Raw genomic sequence first — 23,980 nt, forward strand, 5'->3', positions numbered from 1 at the left:
ACAACAAGATACAATCTATGTAATCCATTCACCAAGTTTTAGGGTGGCAGGTTGAAAACCTTCTCCCAAAATCCAAATGCAGCCACTCAGAGTAAAAATATTGTAATGTAGCAAAAGGAGCAGCTGTAACAATATTCACTAACTGTTCCACTAAGAAGCTTAACACGTGCTGATATCCTGAAGTGACTGCTATTCAGTGATTTCATGAGTCTATATTTGAAAAGAATATCCTGTAGGAAATATTTACCTTAATTTCGTCTTCAGCACCACACAGGTTTTCATTTACTCGCTGTTAATGCAATCTATGCCTCTTTGCTTCTAGAGAGAATTAGCATTTCGAAGTGCTATGCGTGTATTTACGATATGAGAATGCCTCCAGACATACTTTCTATTCAAATAAGCAACTCTAGTCTGAACAGTTTCTACACGGTTTAGCAAAGAGTAAACGCAGACACCATTTAATTTATTCACTCCCAGCTATTGATTGCTGCTCATTTAATAGATTGGACTTGAAGCTGGTGTTTTTAGTATACAGCAATATTAGTGCATTTCATAATGGAGATTATTAAGCATGACCAGAAATGATCCAATAAGAAGCAGGACTATCGGCAATCGTTATTTTTTAACAATTCGTAAGTCGTGTTTCTCTTAAGCAGCCTGCTCATAAATATACAGAAAGTAAAATGTATTTCCAGACAAGAAGCGAAGTACCCTTCCAGTCATCACAGTTCTCGGTTTACCCTTAACATTAACCGGATTCGTCTTCCACAATTGTCCATTATCTTCATACCTTTGTTCACCTTTTTCAAAAAATTGTTAAATAAACTGCAAATATTTTACTTTGTGTAGAATTCAGGAAAATGTTTTTGACAGAAAACTTTGGTACAAGGGAAAATTGACGAATGACTTGCTGTATTGGGGGAACATGGCGGCCAACTAGCAGCAGGTCGCTGAGGCTCCGGGAGTCGGGAGCATTTTGGCAGCTTTTTCACCCATTTAAAATGCGACAATAGCGGTAATAGCACACAGACTATCGCAAGACAGCACAAGGCTGCTATGCCATCTAATCAACCACACCACACAGAGTAACGAGCAGGCAGTCATGATAGCGCTGGATGCCGAGAAGGCTTTTGACAGAGTCTCGTGGCCCTTCCTCAGGAACTGCATGGCAAAGTTCGGCCTAGGGGAGAAATACATAGCAATGGTAATGGCCCTATACAACAAACCCAGAGGAAAAATAGTGGTGAATGGTAGCACATCTGAGACGCTCACACTAGGAAGTGGAACTAGGCAGGGATGCCCACTATCACTGGGCCTCTTCCTACTGGCACTAGAACCCCTACTAGCAAAAATAAGAGACAATGAGAGGATTACGGGTGTCAAGATCAAAGAGGAAACAGTCAAACTGGCAGCATACGCGGACGACATCCTCATCACAACCACAAACCCATCAACGTCAATCACAGCACTTATGGACACAATAGGAGAATACACAGAGGCATCAGGGTACAAACTCAACAAAGACAAATCGGAATGCAAACCAATGAACATCCACACCACAAGATCAGTACTCGGGGACTCAGGCCTAGCCTGGCAAACCAAACCACTTAAGTACCTAGGGCTACAGTTTGGAAGAGACCTAACATCCACAATACAGCACAACGATGACTCATTGCTAAAAAAAGTTAAAGAGAGACTAGAACTGTGGTCGCCAAAATACATCAGCTGGTGGGGAAGGATAGAGACGATAAAAATGATGATAACACCCGCAATAAACTACACGCTAAACATGCTACCAATCCCAATGACAGATAGCTTCCACAAAAGACTGGACAACTTGATCAACACCTTCCTATGGAGAAACAAGAGACCCAGAATCGGTCTACCCAAACTGAGACTACCGAAAGAACTGGGAGGCCTCAACCTGGCAAACTTTAAAGTCTACCAAACAGCGTGCCTGGCGAAACAAGGGATGGCATGGATCGACGAAACACAACAGTACAAACCAGTATGGCTAGAGCTGGAGAAAGACCTCCTAGAAGGCCTGCACCCTATAGCTATATTAACGGCAAACAAACACCCCCTAAGGTCAAACACGATACTGAAACACCAGAGAAGCGCTGATGAAAATTGACAGGCGAATGATACAGAAGATGAAAGGTACAACATGGGAATCCATCTGGTTCAACACAAAAATAACATATCAAGGGGCAACAATGAACAATGACACATGGATCAAGAGAGGAATCAGCCTCCCCAAACAGATGGAAACCAAGGGGAAACAGCTGACATTCACAAACATACAACAACTAAACGACCTCCCCAACAAGGAGCTATACACCTTCCTAAAGATCAGAGCTGCCATAACCAGAGCCAATCTACGCAAAGAACAACCGGGCATCGTCAAATACGTAGAAACCCTAAACTCGGCAGGACACTGTTAGACCTGACATCATTGGCTTGAGTCTCTCCTCCATTTTTTCTGTTTGCCTCTACGGTGTTACGATGTTTTGCTGGTATATGCTTTGGGCGCCGTGTCACTGCTGATCAGTGCCATAGCGCAAGTGCTCCCAATGTTAAAATGATGTGTCTATTGTATCCATGTTTGGCTTATTTGGTTTACTGTCAGTCCCTAGTCTAGTGCACCAGGAGTGCCAGGGCTTGTAAATACAAATGCCGCTCGTGGGCTTGCAGCACGTGTTGTGCCACCCACAGGAGCAGCCTTGTAAACGAATGTCTACGGGTCGGTCATTGCGAGACCCACGTGCAGTCCTGCACTGTCACGTCGGCTGCGCAGGTATACCTACTTGCCAGCCCCTCCAACCTTCCCTTGGCTTCATGTTAGTCACCCCTATGGTAGGCCCATGGGCAGGGTGCATTGTAAGTGTAAGGTAGGACAAGCCTGACCAAGTTGGCATGTCCTGATAGTGAAGTGCCGCCATCTTAGGGCTTCACTATTGCGAGGTAGCCTGCTCTCCGTTGGATAGAATGGGCCGCCGGGATTATTACTGCTATAATCCTAGCTGGCCCGGGGAGCATGGTGCAATGTCGAGTTTGGTATCCCTGAACTCGGGGTTTAATTACGCATCCATTGGTGTGGATGGTCTTTGGACTCTGGGTTCGAAAATAGCACTTTTAGAAAGTGTCTATTTTCTTGTCTAACCATATCTGGTCTCTGCTGGTCTTGCGTGTGTGTGACAGGAGCTGGGTGGCTCCAAGAGGTCTGGATGAGTCAGTGTGGGATGAGTGGGACATTACGTTGAGAGTAGGGGGAAAGTAGTTGTTGATAGCCTGCCTTGCCTGATACAATGCTGGCTCCACCTCCTGCCGAGCGACTGATGGCTCTGTACCTGCCATGGACGATCCTAGCCCCACCTCCTGCCAGGAGGGCGATAGCTCTGCTCCTGCCAGTGTCAATGCTGGCTCCACCTCCTGCGGGGCGTCTGAGGACCCGGCCGGCTCAATGAATAGGCCAGGTGCTACTGCCTAGATCCACCCACCACAGACCCAGGATGTTGGGAAACCCCCGGCATAGACAAAGGGATCAAAGACGAAAAGGGGTATAAGAGGAGGACCCCTGAACTAGGAAATCAGATCACTTCTGACAAGGAACCCTGTAACCAAGGACAAGAAGCCTGTTGATCTAAAGGACTGCCTACCCCTTCTGCCAGTGTGCTGTTGTTGGGGGAATCCTGCAGTGCTTCTTTATTTTTGCCAAGGAACCAGGAGAGAGGAACTGTGTGTGTACTCTCACGCTTGCTAAGAAAATCTCCAAGGACTGGAAGAGTGCCAGTCTCCTGCCGAAGTCACAGGGCTAAAGGACTTCACCTGCTACAAAGTGCTATCCGCTGGAAGTGTGAATCCAGCACCTCTGAAAGAACCAGCGACCACGACGATCGGACGCTGGGCCCGACCGATGCCAGCAGCAACGCCAGTGAGTAGGAGTACGGCTCTAACTCCAGAGGACCTCGTGTCTGCCCCGCTGCTGATCGCATCAACCGTGTGCCCTTCGACGCCGTGAGCGCTGCTCACTCTGTGCAACTGCATCATCGACAACGCCTGCTGAGGCCTGATCGACACCGGAGATGCGACGCCGGATTGCTCGACGCCGCTGATCATCGTGTGCTTCATTTTCCTAAGGTACTGTGTTGTTGGGGGTCCGTGTGACTCCAGGCCCGACGCAGCGCTCCTCGCGGTCGACGCCGAACCTGTGGATTATCTCTGCCCAGCGTTGTGTAGCTCCCGTGTGAGTTACCCTGTTGCTAAAGAACTGTGTTTCCAAGAAGAAGATTTGCTTGATATAAAAGACTCTTGTGCTAAAGAAGAAACTACCTTTGAACTATCCTTTTTCCTTCCCGAACGTATTTATGCCGATTGTGTACAGTTTTGCCGTTATTTGGTCTTGTGCTAAGTCTTATATAAAAATACTTATTTTTATAATACTACTGTGTCGTGTCCATTTGTAGTGTATTCACTTTATTACTGTATGTGGTCATAATTGCTTAACACACAGCCTCTGAGATAAGCCTGTTCTGCTCTGCCAAGCTACCAAGGGGGTGAGCAGGGGTTATCGAAGGGTGTGATCCCCTTGCCCTGACTAGAAAAGGAGTGTCCCTATTTGTCAGAAGTGTATACCTCTGCCAACTAGAGACAGCCGGTTCTAACATTGGCAGCAGCGAGAGGATTTGGACCTTGCATTTATGACCCATGTACAGTGATTAGTGTGCACTACGTAGTGAAAGCAGACCATAACGCAGTCACAATCTGATTCGGAAGGATCCTATTTTTGTTCTCCGCTTTCCTGAAACTTGATTTTCTGAACACTGCCAGTTTAACCATGAGTGACAACGGAGTCACTGCCCCTGCTATCGTTGTTGTGGAAGAGTTCGAGAGGAGTAAGCTAAAGAGATACAAGAAAGATGAGCTGAAACACTTTTGCAACCAGTTTGAAGTTCCTACCACCGGCCTCTCGAGAAAAGATGATTTTTATAAAGCATTACAGGCCTGGTGGGAATCCAGAAATCCCTCTGATGTGGTGGTGGTACCCACAGAGGAAGGGGATGAGGAGGTGCCAGTGAATGGACCTGTGGCCTCTCCCGGAAGCAGTGTTTCCTCCAAAGGTCTTTCCCCTGAAGAAAGAGAAGAAAGGGCGAAAGAGCGAGCTTACAACATGGAGATGGCAAGGCTAAAGATAAATGTGCAGTTGGAGTTAGAAAATGCGAGAGGTAGAAGGGAAGCTGATTTAGAGATCAAAAAGTTGGAGTTTGAACAAGAGAAGTTAGCTTTGGAGCGTGAAGCCAGGTTGAGGGAACTGGATATCCAAGCTAAAAAGTTAGAATTGAATCCCTCTGGTGGCAGCATTCCATCCGAGCCTGCAGAAAGTAAGTTTTACTTCCCGAAAGATGTGATCAAAGATTACAATAAGAATGAAGATATTGGTCAATGGTTTAAAGCATATGAGTTAGCATTGTTGGCCCACCAGGTCCCTGAGAAGAATTGGGGAGCGGGGTTGTGGGGTCGCTTTGTGAATGAGGGAAGAGATACCTTGTTAGACATGCCTGTTGCGGATAGGATGTCGTATGCTCATATGAAAGATGCTTTAATGTTGCGATATGGCTTAACCCCCGAGCAGTACAGACAAGCTTTTAGAGAATGTAAGAAGTTGCCTGGTACGACGTGGGTTGAATATGTGTCTTATTTTTGCAGAGCCATGGATGGTTGGGTAAAGGGCAGCAAAGTGGAAAGTTATGAAGCTCTCTATGATTTGTTTGCGTGGGAGCACTTGTCTAATAACTGTTTTCCAGAGCTGCGCCAGCACCTGATTGATAGCAAGATATCTAACCCTAGAAAACTTGCTGAGGAGGCGGACCGCTGGGTCAGTACCAGGGTCCACAAGGGTCCAGTGGGAGACTCAGCCAAAGGTGGGCAGGGTCCCCAGCAGAAGAGTGGGGGGGACAAGGGTAAACAGAAGGAGTCTCAGAAAGGGCCCCAAAGTAATCCCCAAGGGAACCAAGGGAAGGGTTCCCAGCCTCCCCCTGAGAAGAAGTCAGGGGCCCGACGGGTAAACCTGTTCATAGGGGCCCCCTAACCTGCTACGGTTGTGGGCAGGTGGGACACCGGTTTTATGACCCCCAGTGTCCCAAGAAGGATTCAAATGCACCGCCGCGTGCACCCCCTCGTCAGTTGGCAAGTGTAGCCTTGGGAGGGGAGGAGATGGTTGTCCATGGTGGGAGGGGTCCCGCAGAAATGTCCCTGGTCTCGCTAGGAGACATGCAAATGGTCCCTCCACCCCCTCTGCCTAGTAACACTAGTAAATATAGGCAGTGGGTGACCATTAATGGCCAGAGAGTGGAAGCTCTCAGAGACACCGGAGCGAGTGTGACAGCTGTCAAGTGTCACTTGGTGTCCAGAGAGCAGGTGGTTCCCCACGCATTCTACCCCGTGATAGCTGCCGATAACTCCCAGAAAGAGTGTGAGGTGGCTCAGGTTTCCTTTGAATGGGGGGGAGTTTCAGGTACTCTTCAGGTTGCTGTGAGGCCCGCCATGCCTGTCGACTGTCTCCTGGGCAATGATTTGGAAGACTCCCCTTGGGCTAAGGTGGAGAGAGCGGCGCACTTGAAAATGTTGGGTGTGCCAGAGTGGGTGTGTGCAACCACTCGATCCATGACAGCGAGTAAGGGTGTTGATGGGGTCCCGGAGCCTGAAAGTACGGCCCAGGACCCAGCTGTCAAGAGAAGAGGCAGGAGGCGCGGGAAACCGGCCCCCGTTGTTCCCGTGGTCAGAAGGAGGTAGACCCTGAGGGGGATGCCCTGGAGCCCACCGGGGAACAAATTGCCGAACTGGGAGATCTGCCCGAGCTGACCCACTGGCAGCAGGATGGTGGTCCCTCCAGGGAGGAATTCTGTGCGGAGCAGAAAGAGTGCCCTTCTCTTGTGGGCATGAGGCAGCAGGCCTCAGCCCAATCCTCAGGTGATCAGTCAGGGTCACATTTTGTGTACTGGGAGAACGACCTCCTGTATAGCGAGCCTAAGGCTGCTGAGCCTGGGTCAGCCCGTGTGCTGGTGGTACCCCAGCGCTTCAGAGCCTTCCTACTGGGTTTGGCTCATGACGTACCGTTAGCTGGACATCTGGGGCAGGACAAGACCTATGACAGGCTTGTCACCCATTTTTATTGGCCTCAGATGCGTAGGGATGTAGACATCCATTGCAAGACTTGTCGCACTTGCCAGGCAAGTGGGAAAAGCGGAAGGAAGCAGAAGGCTCCCCTCCAACCTTTTCCGGTGGTCAGCACCCCCTTTGACCGGGTGGGTATTGACATTGTTGGGCCCCTGGACCCCAAGACAGCCCTGGGCAACAGGTTCATCCTGGTCTTGGTGGACCATGCCACAAGGTACCCGGAAGCCATCCCTCTCAGGACAGTGACGGCCCCCGTGGTGGGACGGGCACTGATGGGTGTTTTCTCCCGGATGGGGTTCCCCAGAGAGGTGGTGTCCGACCGAGGCACCAACTTCATTTCGAGCTATATGAAGTCTCTGTGGAAGGAGTGTGGGGTAACCTACAAGTTCACCACTCCTTACCACCCTCAAGGAAACGGGCTGGTTGAGAGATTCAACCGGACCCTGAAAGGCATGATTATGGGTCTTGAGGAACCAATGAGGCGGAAATGGGACGTCCTCTTGCCATGCCTGTTGTTTGCTTACCGTGAGGTGCCGCAGAAGGCTCTAGGGTTCAGCCCCTTTGAGCTCTTATACGGTCACCCGGTAAGAGGACCTCTGAGTCTGGTCAAGGAAGGCTGGGAGCAATCTCCCAGGAAACCTCCCCAGGATGTATACAGCTACATGCTGGCCTTTCGGAACCAGACTCGGCGCTTCAGAGAACTTGCTCAGGCAAATCTGGAGGCCAGCCAGGAGGAGATGAAGCGATGGTACGACCGGAATGCCACTCTGGTAGAGCTTCAGCCTGGTCAGGAAGTGTGGGTCATGTCCCCTGTGGAACCTTGTGCGCTCAAGGACAGGTGGACTGGACCGTTCAAGGTTGTGGAGAAGAAGAGCGATGTCACCTACCTGGTGGACTTGAAATCTCCCAGGAACCCCTTGCGGGTCCTGCATGTCAACCGTTTGAAGCCCCACTTAGAAAGGTCCGAAGTGGGCATGCTCCTAGCTACAGATGATGGAACGGAGGAGGAGAGTGAGCCTCTTCCTGACCTCCTGTATGCTAAAGAGCAAGACGGGTCAGTGGATGGTGTGGTCTAAGCATGGGCGGAAAATCCGTTCCGCTCGCGGATTTTGCGGATTTTCGGGAAATCCGCAATCTGCGAGATTCGCGAATCTCCCGCAAAATCTGCAAATCCGCGAGCAGCGGATTTTGCTCGCACTGCTCGCACTGTTCGCGTGAGTTCGCGGCTTCCCAGTACAACTTCGCGCCCCGCGAATAAGTGCTAAATTGCAGAAATACGATCTTAGCAAAACTGAAACTACTTGCCAGGTTCAAAAGTTCAGGCTCATCATTAGTAGCCATTTCCTGTAGTGCTTCCTGAGGGGCCCCTCCAGAGTTCAGTTGCCAGTTGCAACTATTATGTGACCCTGCTCTGAACCTCAGAATAGTTACACATATGCCACAAAGGTCCTGAATTACAGCTAAGGGAGACAAGCAGGAGCCAGGCTGGAAGTTAAAATCCATTAATCAGCCCCTAATTCATTATTGTCAGTTGGGGCAGGGCAGGTGTTGTAACTAATTTTGCAACAATGAAAGCACTTAGCAAGTGCAAAAGATCACTAATCAGGGCGCACTAAGGAAGCAGGTGCCAGCTAAAAAAATATTCTGTGACACATTAATCAGCCCCAAATTAATTCAGGTCACTTGAGGCAGGGAAGGTGTGCTTTGCTTTGCCGAAAATAATGTACACTGGACAACCAGAGGGTGTGGTGATGAAACAGAGGGTGGCATGGGTGGGCCAGAGGGTGGCATGAGTAGTCAGAGAGTGGCAGTGGTGACAGAGAGTGGCAGTGATGAAGAAGAGTGTCCCAAACAGGCTGGACACGTAGAAACAACAAGTTCGCGAAACTTGCGACCCGACAGGTAAGTTCGCAAATTGCGAAATTGTAAAAACCCTCGCGAACTGGCAGAAACACGGGCGAACACAAAAAAAAAATCCGCAAATTTGCGGGAATTCGCGGATTTTGCGGATTGCGAATTCGCAAATCCGCAAAATTCGCGAACGCGAGATCCGCAAAATTTGCCCATGCTTAGTGTGGTCCTCTCTGACACACTGACCCTTGAGCAGAAACAGGATTGTCGCCTCCTGTTGGGGCAATTCCCGGATCTGTTTTCCTTGGTTCCGGGTGTCACGCATTGGTGTGTCCATGACGTTGACACCGGAGACAGCCCTCCTGTGAAGCACAAGGCTTACAGGGTGACTGACAAGGTCAGAGCGTACATTAAGGAGGAGGTCTCCAAAATGTTCGCATTGGGGGTGATTGAGTCCTCTAGCAGTCCTTGGGCCAGCCCAGTGGTCTTGGTCCCGAAGGCTGCAGCGCCTGGTGCTTCACCAGAACTCCGGTTCTGCGTGGACTACCGAGGGCTCAATTCAGTCACGAAGACTGACGCGCACCCCATCCCCAGAGCTGATGAGCTCATCGATCGGTTGGGGGCTGCCCGGTACCTTAGTACGTTTGACTTGACGTCTGGGTACTGGCAGATCGCCTTGACTGATGGGGCAAAAGAGAGGTCAGCATTCTCCACACCAGATGGGCTATACCAGTTCCGGGTGATGCCCTTTGGGATGAAGAATGCCCCCGCCACCTTCCAGAGGTTGGTCAACCAGGTCTTGGCTGGACTGGAGGAATTCAGCGCCGCCTACCTGGACGACATCGCAGTGTTCAGCGCCAGCTGGGAGGAACACTTGCGTCACCTTCAGGAAGTGTTGTTGGCCCTGCGCGGAGCAGGCCTCACAATCAAGGCCAGTAAGTGCCAGATTGGGCAGGGTTCTGTGGTGTACTTGGGGCACCAAGTAGGGAGTGGTAAGGTGGCTCCCCTGCAACCCAAGATTGATACCATCCTGGCTTGGGCACCGCCCAAAACCCAAACACAGGTGAGAGCCTTCTTAGGACTCACGGGTTATTACAGGAGGTTTGTCAAGGATTACGGTAACATTGTGCACCCCTTGACTTCGCTGACTTCCAGGAAGCAGCCACGAAACGTGATCTGGACTGATGCCTGTCAAACGGCCTTTGACACCCTGAAAACTGCAATGTGCACAGCACCTATACTCCAAGCACCCGACTTTTCGAAAGAATTCATTGTTCAGACGGACGCTTCAGAGCATGGCGTGGGGGCTGTTCTAGCTCAGGTGAATGAAGAGGGCCGAGACTTGCCTGTAGCCTTCATCAGTAGGAGGTTACTTCCCAGGGAAACGAGGTGGAGTGCGATAGAGAGAGAAGCATTTGCTGTGGTCTGGGCGCTGAAGAAGCTAAGACCCTACCTGTTTGGGACTCACTTCCGGGTTCAGACAGACCACAGGCCCCTCAGATGGTTAATGCAAATGAGGGGTGAGAATCCCAAACTGTTGAGGTGGTCCATTGCTCTACAGGGGATGGACTTTACGGTGGAACACCGCCCCGGTACAGATCACGCCAATGCTGATGGTCTGTCCAGATTTTTCCGCCTTAGTGATGAGGACTCCCTAGGTTAAGGGTAGTTCTCCCCACATTTCAGCTGGAGGGGACACGTGTTAGACCTGACATCATTGGCTTGAGTCTCTCCTCCATTTTTTCTGTTTGCCTCTATGGTGTTACGATGTTTTGCTGGTATATGCTTTGGGCGCCGTGTCACTGCTGATCAGTGCCATAGCGCAAGTGCTCCCTATGTTAAAATGATGTGTCTATTGTATCCATGTTTGGCTTATTTGGTTTACTGTCAGTCCCTAGTCTAGTGCACCAGGAGTGCCAGGGCTTGTAAATACAAATGCCGCTCGTGGGCTTGCAGCACGTGTTGTGCCACCCACAGGAGCGGCCTTGTAAACGAATGTCTACGGGTCGGTCATTGCGAGACCCACGTGCAGTCCTGCACTGTCACGTCGGCTGCGCAGGTATACCTACTTGCCAGCCCCTCCAACCTTCCCTTGGCTTCATGTTAGTCACCCCTATGGTAGGCCCATGGGCAGGGTGCATTGTAAGTGTAAGGTAGGACAAGCCTGACCAAGTTGGCATGTCCTGATAGTGAAGTGCCGCCATCTTAGGGCTTCACTATTGCGAGGTAGCCTGCTCTCCGTTGGATAGAATGGGCCGCCGGGATTATTACCGCTATAATCCTAGCTGGCCCGGGGAGCATGGTGCAATGTCGAGTTTGGTATCCCTGAACTCGGGGTTTAATTACGCATCCATTGGTGTGGATGGTCTTTGGACTCTGGGTTCGAAAATAGCACTTTTAGAAAGTGTCTATTTTCTTGTCTAACCATATCTGGTCTCTGCTGGTCTTGCGTGTGTGTGACAGGAGCTGGGTGGCTCCAAGAGGTCTGGATGAGTCAGTGTGGGATGAGTGGGACATTACGTTGAGAGTAGGGGGAGAGTAGTTGTTGATAGCCTGCCTTGCCTGATACAATGCTGGCTCCACCTCCTGCCGAGCGACTGATGGCTCTGTACCTGCCATGGACGATCCTAGCCCCACCTCCTGCCAGGAGGGCGATAGCTCTGCTCCTGCCAGTGTCAATGCTGGCTCCACCTCCTGCGGGGCGTCTGAGGACCCGGCCGGCTCAATGAATAGGCCAGGTGCTACTGCCTAGCTCCACCCACCACAGACCCAGGATGTTGGGAAACCCCCGGCATAGACAAAGGGATCAAAGACGAAAAGGGGTATAAGAGGAGGACCCCTGAACTAGGAAATCAGATCACTTCTGACAAGGAACCCTGTAACCAAGGACAAGAAGCCTGTTGATCTAAAGGACTGCCTACCCCTTCTGCCAGTGTGCTGTTGTTGGGGGAATCCTGCAGTGCTTCTTTATTTTTGCCAAGGAACCAGGAGAGAGGAACTGTGTGTGTACTCTCACGCTTGCTAAGAAAATCTCCAAGGACTGGAAGAGTGCCAGTCTCCTGCCGAAGTCACAGGGCTAAAGGACTTCACCTGCTACAAAGTGCTATCCGCTGGAAGTGTGAATCCAGCACCTCTGAAAGAACCAGCGACCACGACGATCGGACGCTGGGCCCGACCGACGCCAGCAGCAACGCCAGTGAGTAGGAGTACGGCTCTAACTCCAGAGGACCTCGTGTCTGCCCCGCTGCTGATCGCATCAACCGTGTGCCCTTCGACGCCGTGAGCGCTGCTCACTCTGTGCAACTGCATCATCGACAACGCCTGCTGAGGCCTGATCGACACCGGAGACGCGACGCCGGATTGCTCGACGCCGCTGATCATCGTGTGCTTCATTTTCCTAAGGTACTGTGTTGTTGGGGGTCCGTGTGACTCCAGGCCCGACGCAGCGCTCCTCGCGGTCGACGCCGAACCTGTGGATTATCTCTGCCCAGCGTTGTGTAGTTCACGTGTGAGTTAGCCTGTTGCTAAAGAACTGTGTTTCCAAGAAGAAGATTTGCTTGATATAAAAGACTCTTGTGCTAAAGAAGAAACTACCTTTGAACTATCCTTTTTCCTTCCCGAACGTATTTATGCCGATTGTGTACAGTTTTGCCGTTATTTGGTCTTGTGCTAAGTCTTATATAAAAATACTTATTTTTATAATACTACTGTGTCGTGTCCATTTGTAGTGTATTCACTTTATTACTGTATGTGGTCATAATTGCTTAACACACAGCCTCTGAGATAAGCCTGTTCTGCTCTGCCAAGCTACCAAGGGGGTGAGCAGGGGTTATCGAAGGGTGTGATCCCCTTGCCCTGACTAGAAAAGGAGTGTCCCTATTTGTCAGAAGTGTATACCTCTGCCAATTAGAGACAGCCGGTTCTAACAGACACCAAACCGCAAAGATCTATAAACTGCTGACCCCCAACACCCTGTCGCTAAACAAAAGAACGACAAACTCGTGGGAGACACTCCTAGGCAGACAGCTAAATGAAAAAGAACAGGCACAAATGTGGAGCGCAGCCACAACGAACAAAGTTACCCCGCAACTGGCGCAAACAAAATACTGGCTCCTCCACAGAGCCTACTGGACCCCATCCAGGCTCCACAAGGTCGGCATCACAGAATCAAGCAACTGCTGGAACTGTCGGAAGGAGGAGGGCACCCTCGAACACCTAATCTTTGGATGCGTTAAAGTCAAAAAGTTCTGGGCACAGATTAACGCATTCATAAACGATATGCTCAAAACAGACTTAACAATCAACTACGCGAGCCTGGCGTCAGGGCACCTAACAGCGAACCTAAACAACAGAGAAGAAAGAGCCCTACTAGACCTGCTACTCACAGCGGCCCTAAAGATAATCCTAACCAACTGGAAAAACACGGCGAAGGCAAACTTTAAAACATGGATCAACTGGGTCACCTTCCTGAGAGGAGCAGACAACATAGCGGGCAACTTCTCGAAAGAGCACACCCCTAGGGGACTCATGTGGGGCCCACTCGATGAACACTTAAAGACAGCCCGCAAATCCCCCCCCCCCCTCTCTCTTCTCTCTCTCTTCTTTCTACTTATAAACAAGCCAAGAAATATATTTAACACAAATGTACTGTATACAACTGCCAATGTATATTCCACTTATATTTTTCAATAAAAACTTTTATAAATCAAAAAAAAAAAAAAAAGCGACACACGAAGAGGAAGATTCGCCTCCGCTCCTCACACCGTGTTTTTTTTTCTCATCATGGCACCAGCAGAGTCAGAGGCGATAGCGGCAGTGGCGGCTGCGGAATAGCTTGGCAGGGACCCTCGGGATCCGTGGAGGTCCCGGGAAGCACTGGAAGTCAGCAGGAGGTGGACCGTGGGCGCACGGATTCCAGTCCGGGCTGTGGAGGCAGGGGCAGCACTAAAGCGTTAGGTGCCAGAGAGTCAGAAGAAGGCCTGAGGGACTCGGAAAGCACACCCGGGGGTGGGCACAGGTAGGGGGGAGAGTTTGCTGCAGGGGAGTGATAGGATAAGTAAGGGGGTGCTATCCATGTAAAGCACTCGCGGACAATCTCAAAGGTGAAAAGCAAAATCCCCGAGAGCAAATCAATAGTGTGGAAGCATCTCCAATTGAGAATGTACAGGGGGAGACAGTAGTAAACACCACGCCGAAAGGAAGATATTGTTTAAGGAGTGCAGTGGCAGGACCAGTTATAGGGCCTTTATTAATTGATAATAAAACTATACAAGAAATCTTAAAATGGGTAGATTTGTAAGCACCCGGTTAGGCCACACTGAGACAGGAATTGAAGAGGGGGAAGCCATAAAAAGTGGAAATCAAGGAAGGTAAGGGTGCCTCCCCAATAGCATAAAGTGAAGGTTACCCCTTCATTGAGAACCTTTTTTAAGGTAATGCTAAAAACTCTGACATTGAAACATCCTGGTACATCTTTGCCAAAAAATACAGAGTGTTCCTCAGGAAGCAAGATGGAGACAATATTTAGCCCTAACAGGTTCCAAGTGCTGGCTGATGGGCCGTTTCTACCATTAGCCAAGACTAGGCAGCTGCCTAGGGCGGCAAAAGTGGTAGGGCAGCAAAAAGGGGAATTTTTCCTTAAATTTGAACCTACAAAAGTAAATCTAAGCACCCGCAGAGTCTTGCCTAATAGTAGTAACAGCCCTGTGCACCAGCAGCACCTGCCCCCCAGACCCCTCTGTGGCCCTGCAGCCCCAGTGGACCTGCACAGCAGGGCCTGCTGAGCCCGCCACCTGCCCCATGGATCCACCAGCCTCATCATAGCCAAGAAGCTGTGCGCCGGACCTGAGAAGCCGCACTACTTCTACATCGTGCTGATCTTCATGGCCATCCAGAGTGCGCCGCCTGATGCTGAGCGAAATCTACCAGTCAATGCAGGTGCGCTTCCCCTTCTTCTGCGGTGCCTACCAGGGCTGGAAGAACTCTGTGCACCACAACCTCTCCCTCAACGAGCGCTTCTTCAAGCTGTCCAACGGCCTGCGCCTGCCCGGCTAGGGACACTAGCGGCCTCTGAGTTCATGTTCGAGGAGAGTTCCTTAAGGCGACGGTCCGGCAGCTTCTGGTGCAAGGGCCAGGCTCTGAAGCCCGCCAGGAGCCAAGTACTGCATGGTCAATAGCCTGAGTTTCAGGGCCTTCAACTCCCAGGCGCCCCTGGCCCCACTGGGCTGCCACTCGGGTGGCTACGGCTCAGTAGGCCTGGAAGGGCTCGGCGGCACGGGCACCCACCACATGCCCCCTAGCCCTGGCTCCAGCTACATGGCCTGCTGCCACTCCAGGGGGGGTTGGGGGGACAAACTGCCAGAGAGCGGCGGCAGCAGCCACCCCCTGCCCTCCTTGCCTGCCCTGGCCAGCTCAATGGACTGCCACTCGCCTTATGCCAGCCCTCAGGTGCAATGGAGTTACTCAGGGGCCAGAGCCTACATGAAGCAGCTGCCCTTGCCTCCTAGTGGCGCTCCTGCAACGGGGGTGCACTTAGGGGATGGCCTGCACCAGAACACAAGAGATGAGCTCTCAGGTGAGCGCTGCCTTTAGGTAAGCGGGTTACAGCTGGAGGTGGGGGTGGAATCTTGTTTAGAAATTGAGTTTTTCACAATGTTTTTTTTATTTACCGGGTTTCATCTTTAGCAACCAGACTATGGTGCACAGTGCGTGCCATCGATCTCCTTTGCGCATGCATTCATTATCTTGTTAATTCACACATCCACGTATTAATTCCTGTGCACATTTGTCAATGCATTCACAACATAGCCATGCAATCAATTCCAGTTTAAACGATTATGTTTCCATGAACTAATTTATCTGCACAGTTTATTCTTCACTTCTAACATTCCTCTGTTCACTCACAGAATATTCCATCTATCCAGCCATTTATTGATCCATCTAATCATTCATCGATTTCTAACATGAAAAATTCGGATTTGAGGAGGAGATATAGACCAAATTTAGCACTCGGACACTGCAAAGATTGTTTCTTTACAGTGTGACCTGCTCGCATATACATTTGTATGCTTTGATTCTAAAAGGATATTACATTATTTTAAATACTTCGATTCTGTATATAGTGAAAAGCAGACCTTTTGTACCCGCTAGCATCAGAGTTCCACATGCCAACAGGTAGACGCCGCTTCCCGTTTCATCAACAGTGTGGTCCTGGGGATACCCATTTATAATCCCAGTCCCCCTGTTTCTTCATGCGTCAAACTGCTGAGCTCTTAAAATACTGCTCACATGCACTCCCCTACATCATGTTGTGTGTAAATGGGCTTTTACAAGAAATGGAAAATTAACTTCTTTATAGTAGTCTGGTGTGTTACAGGGAGCGGATGCGGTAAAATTGCGGCGGCTGAGCAGGAGACCACGATTTGTAATCCCGGGCTCCTTATTTAGCCAAATGTGTGGCACCCCAAGCAATCGTAGATGATAACTATTTCAGGTACCACAGTGAGAGAAAAAACAAGCGTTGGCAAAACCACTAGGTCTGGCCTTGGAAGATGGTGCAAGTTACTATTTTTGTTGTTTCTAGTTTTGAAAACGATGTGCACTTGATGCTTTGGTGGTATTTAAACATAAGGCTCTATTGGGCATCCGTGTAGATAGTTCTGAGAGTGTATGGCTACAGTAACAATCTAGACTGGGCTTTCGTTGAGATTGTTTGCAGGACTGACTGTTGTGATCGTGTTTCCTGATAGTAAATGAGAGTAACATAGAAGGGTTCGACAGTAGAGGGTGTGCCTCTCTAGCCTGGACGACATGGGGAAAGAGTTATTGTAGTAAAAGGGAGGAGGGCGGCATTTTTCAGTTCTTGCCTAGGGCGTCAAAATACCTAGAAACGGCCCTGGGCTGATGACCCTCAGTTAGTGCAGGATATCTCCCGGGGAGTACAAATAGCGAGTGTTGTGAGTGAGGATATGGCTACACCCCCGCAGGTTGAGCTGCAGAGGGCCTTGCACTCAGGGGATTATAGCCAGAGCCAGATATTGACATCAGATTTGAAGGCTGGACCTTCAATTAGGGTAGCACCCCAGTCAGTCTCAGAGCTGATTAGGTTGCTGACAACAGAGTTCAGGAGCAGAATTGTTTTCTCCGAAGTAAATCAGATCGAGATTAGGTCAGTATGCGAGAAAATGGAAAATAAACTGGACGCTCTTGCGGCCAGAACTGTAGCACTTAAATAGCAGTGAAGGGTTTAACATCTCAAACAGAGGAAACAAGAAAGAGATCACCTTGTTAAAGGAAAGTGGGATGGGTGTTAAAGTAAACCTTGAATCCCTCGAAAATGCTCAAAGAAGGAATATCCTCTGCTTGTTAAAGATCCCAGAGGTGGTGGAGGGGGATAACCTAAAGGAATTTGTGGTTAGATTGGTCAAAGCAGGAATCCAAGTTGACTGCATGGAACAAGATCTTATGGCAGACATCCAGAGGGTTCAGAGAGACCCGTTTAGGTTAACCCCTAATAAGACTAAGCCCAGGAAGATTTTAATTCACTTTCACACATATAGGATAAAAGAAGACATTCTGGTAAGGACCTTAAAGTGAAATGGTTAACAGTAGATGGAATCAGCTTTGAAATAAGATCCAATGTGTCATCCATCACTGCAAACAAACAATGGCAGCTTGGGAAATTACTTGATCCTTTCAAGAATCTAGGTGCCACTGCACAGTTAAAATTCCCGCAACATTACGGGTAATTGATAACAATAAAATGCACACCTTTTGGTGGGTGGAGGATGCAGAGAATTTCCTACAGTCTATCTCAGAGGGAGGGACAAGTTGGAGAATTTAGAAAATAGATCCCACCCTGTGTCCAATATGTCACTAATATCTTCAGGTTAAGTAAATACTGCTAGCGGTTAAAAAGCGGTGAAAAGCGAAAAAAGTCACAAGGTATAATGTAGTCTTACGACTCCAGGAGGGGACCCAATAGGCCTAGGGTTAGGCCATGGAGAAGGGGAAAGGAGGGTTCTCCAGGGTGGGTGTCACTAAAGGGACAGGATGGGGTAAGGGTAAGGGTCACTGGGTGGGGAGCAGTGGGGAAAGAATTGTGTTCTGTTCGCCTTAGTATGTTTTCTGGTACCTGTGGGCAGAAAAAACCTGGCCCAATGAATGAGTGAAAAAAGTGCCCAGTTGAAGCTTCTCTTTTGGAACGTGAATGGGTTAAGAGACAAATATAGGAGGGAGAAGATTTTACAATATTTGAAAGACCTCGGCACATATTTTGTTATTACAGGAAAGAAATGAGAAGTCTTCTCAAATCTAGACACTGAGTTTGGAATCTTATCTTCACTACCCAACAACTAACTATGAAAGGAGTGGCAATTCTGATTAAAAGGAGCCTATACATAGTTGTAGAAGACAGTAAAGTCAACAGGAAAGGGAGTTGGGTTATAGTGAGAATTAGGTTATTTCATTATAAATTTATATTGGTTGGGTACTATGGACCTAACATAGATGATCCCAGTTCTCTTTCAGGATTACTTATGAAGTTATTAAGCTTTCCTGATCCTATAATCTTAGCAGGGTATATTAATGTAGTGCTGGTTCCAGAATTAGACCGTTCATCAAATGATAGAACAATTCAGAATAGTAAGATGCAGTCCCTATCAAAGTCTTCTATGAAACAGCTAGGTTAGGTAAAATAAAATGGGCACTGAAAGGGGGTTTACCTTCTAAAACAAAAAGTGTGGCCATCAATTGAGATTAGATTTCTTTTTAATAGATCAAGATCTGAAAAGATGGGTGAGGATGTAAACACCTAGGTGCACATCTATCAGATCACTCTGCATTAACCTTAGTCTTGGATCTGCCAGCCAAATTACCACAGAGGAGGTGGACATTGGATTGTGTCATATTACTAGAGAAATCAGTGATTGAGAAGTTGAGTGTTGATACTTGGGAGTTCTTTAACTTGCCAGGGTAATTGAAGAAAGATTAAGGAAAAGGTGGCAAGTGAACAAACATGCACACTTTGAATACGGGAATGGTGTGGGAAACTCCTAGCCTGGAAAACTAGAAATGATCAGGCAAAGGGGTTTATAAAAGAACTTAGAAATGAGGTATCAGGTAATAACCTTACAAACAGTGAAGAAATAGAAAAGGCCTTACATAATCACTTCGAAAAGGTATATCAGGAGCGATTACGAGCTACAGAAGAGGATATCGAGGCCTGGTTGGGTCAGGACATTCTGGGTAAAATTAAGGAAAGAGAGGCTGGAAACCTTAATAGTCCCATTATAGGGAGAGAGATTAGGAAGGCCTTAATGGCTGGGAAGTCCGGAAAAGCAGCAGGCCCAGATGGGATATGGGCTGAATTTTATGGGTGCTTGAGTGACGTTCTCACCCCTGTAATGGAGAAGTTATTTTCACACATCTTCGAGGAAGGTAGGGATATATACCAGCATCCTGGAATGAAGCCACATTCGCGCTCATTTTAAAGCCAGCTAGAACAGCCAACTCTTGTGACTCATATAGGCCTATCTCTTTGCTTAGTTGCGATTACAAAATCTTTTTTAAGACCTTGGCGGAGAGGTTAAATGAGGTGGGGGAGGCCATTTACATGAGGATCAAAAAGGCTTTGCTCAACGGAGAGGATCCAAGTCCTGACCTATAACTTAATTGGGGCAATAGATTTAGCTACTCGTCATAAAACTCCCCTGGCCATTATCACCTTAGATGCCACAAAGTGTTTGATAGTGTAAACTGGCACTATCTTAAAAAAATAATGAGGTTGTGCAATTTGGGATAACATTTCTGTAGGACTGTGTGTCTGATAAATCAAACGCCCTGAGCCAGAGTTTTGGTGAACAGAAATCTATCTGCCCCTTTCAAAATTCAGAGGGGAACTAGACAGGGGTGCCCTTTATCTTACTTACTTTTTAATTTATACATAGAACCCCTGGCGTGAAAATCAAACAGGAGGACAGAATCTCCCCTATGAAAGTACAGCAGTTGGGAGAAAAGGGTGGTCCTGTACTCCGCTGATTTATTGGATTACACCTCAGATCTTTCTTCCGCGGTCCCAATATTGTACAACCTGACTTCCCAATTTGGTCGTATTTCAGGATATGAAGTAAATACAACAAAAACAGAGTCTATAGCCTGGAATATGAATACACAACAAAGGAGCATCAAAACGGAGATAAGATACCTGGGTATCATGGTCTCACAGAATATCCAAAGAATTCAAGAAATTAATTTTTCAAAAGTCAGTATGTTATGTTATGTTATGTTATTGTTATTTGTTGTGCGCACAGCTACTCCAGCTAAGGAGCGTCCTGGCGCATTGACAAGGTAGAACATAACATAACAGGAACTAAACAGAAAACTTGAGGGGGCTAACTAAAACAGAAAGGTTTTTATGGCTTTCCAGAAAGCCGTGAGGTCCTCCAGCAGGCGAATTTCAACCGGAAGAGAGTTCCAAGTTGTTGCAGCTTTGACGCTGAAGGAACGTCCCCCCACACGGCAAAGCCTGTATCTAGGAACCACAGCAAAGGCCTGGCCTTGAGAACGGAGGGTGCGCATAGGGACATAGAAGAAAGAAAGCTGGACATAATTTCAGGGCCTATACCTCTCAAGATCTTAAAGGTCAAACAAAGGACCTTAAAGAGGATACGCTTCCTCACTGGAAGCCAGTGCAGGGAGCGAAGGACACTTGACACCGAGCAAAATCTGGGCAGGCCAACAATCGCTCTGGCCGCAGCATTTTGTACCTGTTGCAAGCGGGTAAGCTAAGCCTGATTGGCCCCGACCAGGAGAGAGCTAGCGTAATCCAGGCGAGAGATGACAGTAGCCTGGATTACCAGCTGCCTGGTTGGGGCGTCAAAGTATTTGAGGACAGGTCGTAAGCCTCTCAGCAGGCCAAAACAACAAGCAGCTGTTTTTTTGGTGTGTCCTACGAAGGTAAGACCAGCATCCAGCCAGACTCCCAGGTTTTTCAGCTCCGACACCGGAGTCGGAGTTGGTCCCAACTCTGTCAGCCACCATTGGTCACCCCATAGTTCCACTCCCCTTCCGACAATCATAACCTCTGTCTTAGTGGCATTGAGCTGGAGACAGTTCCCCGTCAACCAGCTGGCCACCGCCTTCAGTCCATCCTGAAACCTGGGGGCATCTTGTTCCGCATCCCCGCTGAGAGTAACCGCTAGCTGTGTGTCGTTGGCATATGAGACCAAAGTTAGGCCCCACTGCCTGGCGACCTCAGCCAGCGGTCTCACGTACAAATTGAACAACGTGGGACTCAGCGAGGATCCTTGCGGAACCCCCATGGCCAGTGGCTGGAAATTGGACTTGAAGGGAGGGATGGCAACACAGAAGGAACGATTGCCGAGGAAGGAGCGGAACCACTGCAGCGCCTGGCCCCCGACACCAATCTCCTCGAGCCGATGCAGAAGGATACTGTGAGAGACCGTGTCAAAGGCGGCGCTGAGATCTAGCAGTATCAGCGCCGCCGTCTGACCAACATCCAACACCGCACAAAGATGTTCTACCATCACCAGGAGGGCGGTCTCCGTGCTGTGCCCAGCACGGAAGCCATTTTGTGTGGGATCAAGGGCGCTGGTCCGGGCGAGATGTTCTGACAGGGCCAAGTTGACATGAGCCTCTGTTATCTTCGCCGGCCAGGGTAGCAGTGAGATGGGGCGGTAGCTTTCGGGCTTCGATGGATCCAAGGTGGGCTTCTTAATGATTGGGGACACCACCGCCTGCTTCCACTTAGTTGGAACCACACCTGACTCCAATGAGAGGTTGACTAGGGAACATACAACAGTAAGGAGATTTGAAATTCCTCAGCAAGCTGGAGTTATTTATTTTTTACCATAATTGGAAGGGTAAATTTGATAAAAATTATGATCTTCCTGAAATTCATCTTTATATTTCAGAGCATCCTCTTGGTGTTTAGAGAAATCTGGCTTAAGAAATTCCAGTCTAAGATAAGTAGTTTTATTTGAGCCTCCAAGGGGATAGGTATCTTGTGGAAAAAAACTTGTAGGAAGAACATTAAGGGAGGACTGTGCCTGCCAGATATAATCTAATATGCGTGGGCTTTCCTAATGAGGAATGGGAAAATGCTATTGAATGAACTGGATGGTTCAGATATTGGAAGAATGTTGAAGGTGATGCTTTTAGATGTGAAGGGAGAGAGCAAGGTTTTATCTATAAATTCAGAGATCCCAGATACTTTAAAAAGGTGCACCATAAGATCCTTCACGAATTAGCCACCACTTTGTATAAAATCAGAAAGGAGCTCAAAATCAACTGCTACAGTGTGTTAGCTCCTATTTGGGATGCTCCTCGTTCCCTGGAACGGACAAAGTGTTCTCTGCCGGCACCTCTGAGGAAAGTGGGAATATCGCGTTGGAAACAGTTAGTCGAAGATGGTACTCTACTCTCTTTGGAAAATCTTTTAGACATTACGCACAATGAGTGGTCCAGTTTCAAATATCTTCAATTGAAAAGTTGGCACCGAGCATTCGGACTAGGAATTGGCACCTTGAACGAGTTGGAATCTGTGTTAATGAGGAAAGTAGCAAGAAAGAAAGAGGTGGCTCCTGATTGATCTTTCGGAGGGGGATTTCAAACTGATGGCGGAGCTGTGGGAAAAGAGATTGCCTGTGATCCAGCTTGAAGAATTATGGCAAGTATCTTGTGACATCATGTATTCCGCGGTGCAGGCTGCAAATTTAAAGAGAAACCACATTTTTTGCCTCCATAGGGTTTATTGGACACGCTTTAAGGCTCTCTAAATTTGGGAACGGTGCCACTCTGAAATGCCCCAAGTGCTCCCAGGAAAAGGTAGATGATACCCATATGTTCCTGTATTGTCCAACATTACAGCATTTCTGGGCTGATGTAAGTAATAGTATCTCTACAATACTTGTGCGGGAACTTCAGGTAAGCCCAGAGTTGGTCTTTTTTGGTGTTCAAGCACATCATGAATCTTCTTCTGTTGATAATAATAAATTAATGTTTTACTTGATTTTACTTGCCCGGAGGGAAATTTGTAAAAACAGGATAAAAACATTTCCCCTGACCATAAGAGATAGGATTAACCCTTGGAACTTGAGGTAAACACAGTCCTATGATTATGCCTTTACACTGAGATTCTTCACAGCTCAGGTTGCCCTCAGAATGTCTTTGAGAGAAGGCCAGAATAAACCATGTAAGGAGAGGTTTTTGTGTAAAATGCACTTTCTTAGTAAAAGAGTTCTCTGGTTGGTGCCGATTAAGGGGGGGGGGCCAGAGAATACCCGATTATCTCTGTTTCTATCTAAGGCGAATGAGGACTTTAAAAAAAAGAGGTAATTGGTGGGTTACTGGTAGGAGATAGAAGCTGTAGTGTACTTTATTTGGCAGTTAATTACCAAGGTGAGTATACCAGTTTGAAAGCCATGGGTCGGAGGAAGTTGGAGTTTTGACCCTAATGTACCCTACTTAGCTGGTACTTATATGTATTCTGAAAAAATTGGGAGACCTCTCCAAGATGTCGGAGGGATCAGTCGCATACAAGCGAGCTGCATCCTGGCATCACAAAAATCCTGGTTTCTCAGGGGATTTGAGACCCCGCTCCACTGCAAGTAATGGATGTTGCCGCTTCCTTTTGTCGAGTCTGCGGCCACCAGTGCAAGCTACCTGACACATCGGTGGAGGCAGAGCAGAGCTGCGCTTGCCGTGCTAATGGCCACGAGGAGCGAGGTACACCACCCTGTTCCCTGGGGGCTGGCTGGATGCCCTCCCCTGCAAATAACAGAGGGCAGGCCACGTAGGTGGGTTAGTGTGCATCGAAGCAGAAGGACAGGAGCCTGAGCCCCATTGCTGCCGGGATAGGAGTGCACTGAATGGAGCATTGAGTCAGCCCCTCATTGCTGCGATTACTGGGGACCCGAGGCTTGAATATTACACG

The 23,980-nt window shown here is 48.6% G+C and overlaps 1 pseudogene; it reads left to right on the forward strand.

The window, feature by feature from the left end:
* Positions 1-14,537: 14,537 nt before the first annotated feature.
* LOC147692209 (forkhead box protein F2-like) lies at positions 14,538-22,636 on the forward strand (annotated as a pseudogene).
* Positions 22,637-23,980: the final 1,344 nt, after the last annotated feature.

Source organism: Lissotriton vulgaris, chromosome 9 (genome assembly GCF_964263255.1).
Source record: "Lissotriton vulgaris chromosome 9, aLisVul1.2, whole genome shotgun sequence".
In the NCBI taxonomy this organism is placed as follows: Eukaryota; Metazoa; Chordata; class Amphibia; order Caudata; family Salamandridae; genus Lissotriton; species Lissotriton vulgaris.